Source organism: Zingiber officinale, chromosome 11B, assembly GCF_018446385.1.
Source record: "Zingiber officinale cultivar Zhangliang chromosome 11B, Zo_v1.1, whole genome shotgun sequence".
NCBI classification, from domain to species: Eukaryota; Viridiplantae; Streptophyta; class Magnoliopsida; order Zingiberales; family Zingiberaceae; genus Zingiber; species Zingiber officinale.
In genome coordinates, this window is record NC_056007.1 from 79263189 (window position 1) to 79268797 (window position 5609).

Genomic DNA, 5609 nt, shown 5'->3' on the forward strand with positions numbered 1-5609 from the left:
TCAGCTCGGTGCTTTAGTTTAGGAAGAGATATTTTCGCTTCATTCCATAAATTATTGGTATTTACAGAAGTAGACTAAATTTATTTTTCAAATTAAGTTTTTTCGTATAATGTTCACGTAAAATTAATTTGTTTTAGTTTTTCTCATTTATATATTTCCACATTTAAATCTTTGTTAGTAAAAGGGAAAATTTACCGTTTAGTAAAAAGGTCGAGTCATTTTCTTTCGACAGTCCACACATTAAAAAAAAAAACTTATTCAATTTTAGTTGAACGATCTTACCTAAATAGAGAATACGAAATAATTTAAAATAATATTTACGTCGGAAATTAAATAATATGACACCGTTAAAATAACTGTCTCTATCTCGGCTACACAAAAAAATATTTAGAAAATCTAAATTTTTATTTCGGTAATTCTAAGTAAATAGTGAATGAGGAGAGACTTCATTTTTAAAATTATCTAAGTTTATGTTTTGTTTTCTTTTGCCAATTTTTTATTTATCTAACATACTTTTACATCTACAAAATTAATTTATTTCTTTTTGGATTCTTTTAAGATAATATTTTATAAGCAAAAATTTTATATATATATATATATATATATATGTATATATAAATCATTTAAGATTTATACTACGGCAATTTACCAAAAGGCCTGTCTTGGATATTGTATTTACCAAAAGGCGCATCGTAGTTTAGTTTTTACCAAATGGCGCAGTTTATTAATGTGAAATTCCCATTTTAACCCTCCCGCCAACGTCCCCTCCATCGTTGTGAATTTCCAGGTATCCGACCCACAATTTGAATCATTTTGACTTAAAAATAATGTTACGTTCATTTTTCTCCCTCCATCTGTCAACTCGACTATGCCTAGGTGTTCTTCGTAAGTCTCCAATTTCAGCTCCAATATTGTGGCTAAATCGTCCCCCTAGTGAAACCCTAAGTAATGTGTTCTTACCTTGATCAAGTGGCATCTAGCATTTAGACCTTTCGATCCAACATTTGCGAGGCTCAAGTGTAGGGTTTTAGGGTTTCCGTCAATAATCTTCTTTCATAATAGCGCAAAGAAAGGGATCCGGTGTATCGTCCTCTCCACTTCAATTATTTGTAAAGGTATCACCTTTCGAAACTTTGTTAATCTAAAACTCTATGATTTTGAAAAGCTCAACGAGTATGATTTAAAAAAATTTAAATTTTTAAAATTTAGGGTTCAGTGGATGTTGGTCAGAAATTGTATTGGAACAGTGTATTAGGTCACTTTAAAAGTTTTTTCAAGCATCCACAAAGAAAGGAAGGCATTATGGATATGTGATTTTACATGTCCGACACATAGCAATGATCAAACAGTCACCCTTTTACATTTTTTTAAACATACAAGATATGCAGCATATCCATGGTATTTTGGTCAATATATTTCAAAATTGGGATTCAAGTACTCAAACCTTCAGATTCTCAGGTCCAATGTCATTTTATTACGAAGTAGTTGTATAGTAAAATCAAATATTTTGCAAAGGTGAATAATCTAGTCAGCTAATGGCAGTGATAGTGGATTCTTATTACAAACGAGGGGTTTTAGGCCTGATACGATATCGTATCAGGCCTAACGTGGGCCTGATACGATATTGTATTAGGCCTAACGTGGGCTTGATACGATATCGTATCAGGCCCAGTGTGTGGTGAATACTTATGTATATGTTTGTAGATGTCAACTAATCATTTAACTTGGTCAGGCGTTCCGGTTGCCTTCACAAGAAGAGATGTTTCATTGCTCCTTGGTACTGCAGACCGAGGAGCTTCGATTCCGATCAATTCAAATAAAGCATGCGATGACCTCTTTCTAGCATACTTCTCAAACAAAAAAGAATCTACTAGATCAAGAATTGAGGAGTTGCTTAGATTTTATGGCAATCGCATTGAAGGAGAAGATGATGTTTTATTATTTTACAAATTATATATTTTGTATATATTTGTTTGTGTCTTATTTTCTTCTAGTACATATAAGGTTCTGTTATGTCTTATAGATATAGTAGATGATTTTGAAAATCTTGCTAGATTCAACTGGGTTGAAGTTATCCATGAATTTATGGCTCCACAATTACCTAAGATTGGGGACATATTTTCTTCAACTCAGACAACACATTCTAACACCAACATCCCTTACCTAAAGGGCTTTGTTTGTCTTTTGGCAGTAAGTTTAAAAATGATGTTAAATTTAACAATAATTTGTGGACATGTATGAATAGTTAATACTTGTGATGGTGAATCAGGCATGATTTTTGGAGCATGTTCCAATCCAAAAAACTATATAAAATAGAAGGAGCAAGAATAAATAAGTGGAGGAATATTCCTTTACATATTAGTAAGGTGAGGGATTTGTTCGAACGAGTCTCATCTAAAGAGGTAAATTTTAATTAGTGATTTACTGTAACTTTAGTTTGGTTAAAAGGAATTTATTAAACATATGTTTTAATATTTTGACAGGTTCAGATTGACCTAATCCCTACCGAATATGAGAATTCATTGGTTGAGAACCTTGTTAGCGTTGATGGCATTACACGTGAAATGGTGACATCACAGTTTGAAGTAAAGGAAGAAGGAAGACAAAGTAATCATGAATGTTGTAATTGTATTATTCAAGCAAACAGAATTAAGGAGCTAACAATGGAGAACATGCATTTGAATGATAGGGTGAAAGACTTACTTAAAATATTAGAAAATAAAGGCATGCAAAGTCAATATAGCGAGTCTATGGACGTTCCTCAATGTGAACCAGTAACTTTTGCAACAAGAAGTGGGAGAGGACGTGACAGAAGTCGTTATGATTACAGGGATACTCCAATTGATAGTCCACTGTGGCTCCAAATTTTATCTAAGAGGCAGCGGAGAAATATACAAATATGTGAGCATGCGAAGAACGTTTGAAGACAAGGAGAGGAGAAAAAAGTTTAAAGGGACATGATGTCCTGGAAAAGGGGAAAGGAAAAAATTAAGGTGGATGATATGGAATATGAAAGAGAGATTATAGAATTGAAGGAAGATGAATCTGAAGAAGTGGTAGAGAATGATGCAGATAGGATTACCTCACATAACCAAATGAGGAAACAAGCCATTGATGTAAGTAGATATTTGCAAAATTTATAGAAATTTGTTTGATTTAATTCGCTAATTAAAATTCTTTTATGTTGATGGGCATAGTTTGTGAAGAAGCAATTTAAGACTTCGAAGAAAAAAAAAACAAGATCAAGATGTGGCGTACCTGTTAAAAGTGTTGGAGAAACTAAAGTATGTGAATTACATAGTTGATATAATTAATTTACAAGTCAAGACAATTATATGCTTTTGTAATTTAGATGATTATATGATTCTCTAATTAAAATCTGTGAATTATAATCATTGTTTTAATTTGTAGGTTTACAAATGAATTAGTTTGGGAGGAGTCGCCCTTTGCTTTAAATGTGTATTCTCTCTTATCTGGTGTGAATGGAGAGATGTTGACAAATGAGGAGGTAATTGACATTATTATAAGATTCTATTTAGGGGGCATCCTCATCTGGTAAGAGATATAACAAGTCTATTTATTGTTCAACCTTCTTCACAGTAAGGATTTTATTTAAGAATAGTTAAAATTTGATACAATTTATTATGGTTAAGTATGTATGAATTTGTATTTTTGTAGTCATTAATAAAATTCTCAAGCAAGGTTGCCTTCCAACAACTGATAAAGATAGATACAGAAGATGAAGATGTTAGGTATATTTTTATACCATTGTACAGTGATAATGCACACTTCCACTTGTTGGTGGTCGACATCAATTCTATGACATTCAATTATTACAATTCTCTAGCAAGTGGAAGAAAATACAATTATGAATTTGATGCAGCTAGAGCATCCAATATTCATGTGTTTGTTTGTATTGTAGTATAAATGTTAGTTAATGTCAAATTTAAATTTCCTCCTCAATCTTACAGATATCAGATTTAAAACTCTATAGTCGTGAGCATCTTGTTATTTATCCAAAATTTGAAAGGCATCATCCCCTCGATCAATGGATGTCTCGTACAATAGAATGTCCACAACAAGAAGTCAGGTAAGCCGAGCAAATACTCTGAATAGGAAATATTGATTTAAAATATTTAACATTAAATTGGTGATGTTATTTACAGCCTTGACTGTGGCTTCTTTGTGATCCAATACATTCGATGTCTTCTGTACGAAATGAAGATGGACTTCAAGCAACGAGACATGAAAAAAATTAGAATTGATGTAAATATATCAATTTTAAGGGATAAGTTTTGTAAAACATTGGATTAAATAGCCAGCGTTGTAAGCCAAAAAGTTAGTAGGCAATGTAAAGGTACTATTAGGTAGTGTTTGTAGTTTTATATCTGTGTATGTAGTCTATGTGGTTTAATACAGTGGTATGTATCATATGAGAATGGTATACTAAATTGTCACAAGAATAATAATATTATTGCATAGTGATTAGTGAACTAAAAATCATAATATCCAAATTGTCATGCCGGTGCTTATCAGTTAAAAGAGACATAGTTTATATAAATCATTATATTGCACACCATATCTATCTTCTGAAAAAATAAAAAATTGGTAACGGGTATGATTTTTCAGAAATCCCAGTAGGATAGGTACGACACTGGGTTTCAAGTGTACAATGTTTGCATCGAAATTTACACTAGGCATGTAAATGTGCAACTCCAATGTAAATATGTAAATGTGTACAATGTTTGTTATCCTAGAACTCCAAGCTTTACATGTTCTGTGCCAAATGGCACGGAGCAAGACCTTCTAATCCAGGGTGTATAATTAAGTTTTGACACCATATATACCATCTCCCCACTCAGACCTTCACAGGGAAAGTGATTTCAGGTAAATCCAAGTAGGGGAGAGTCATCAGTGGGTTTTGGTAAAACCCACTGATGGACATAGACACCTCTGATTGGACCCATTTTAGTTCGAGTGAGATTCTGACATTTCAAGCACTCCAATGGTGCTAGCAATTCATGATTTAAAGCTCTGTAGGTGTGGTAGCAAGTATTGAAAAAAAATAAAAAACCAGCCTTTGTTGGCCCTGATATGAGAGCATATTAGGCCCAATGTGGGTCTAGTATGGTCTCCTTTCCCAAAACTTGATTCTATATCCCCCTTCCATAAACTCTAAACGTGCTACCATGGACCTTATTAAAAAAAAGTAAATAAAATAAATTTAAAAGATGCTCCAATAGGATTTAAGTCTACAGCACAGGGATTCAGATATGGCTAATAGTATCGTAACATACTATTGCAATCCCGCCAACCAACACGAGCATGAATGACAAGCACAAGAGGTTTATATTTCTTTCGTGTTTATAACACCACGCAGAGGGATGAAGGGAGAGAGACGGTGAGAGAATGTGCATCCGAACCACAAAATAATTTTCAATTCTATTTGTGGCTTGGATGCTTGAATAATGGTGATTGAAAAAGGTGTTTGCTAGGTAGCCAGAGGGGTAATCTGGGAATTAAATTTCTAAATCTGCACCTTTTGGTATAACCCTAACTACGATACGTCTTTTGATAAATACAATATCTAAGGCACACCTTTTGGTAAA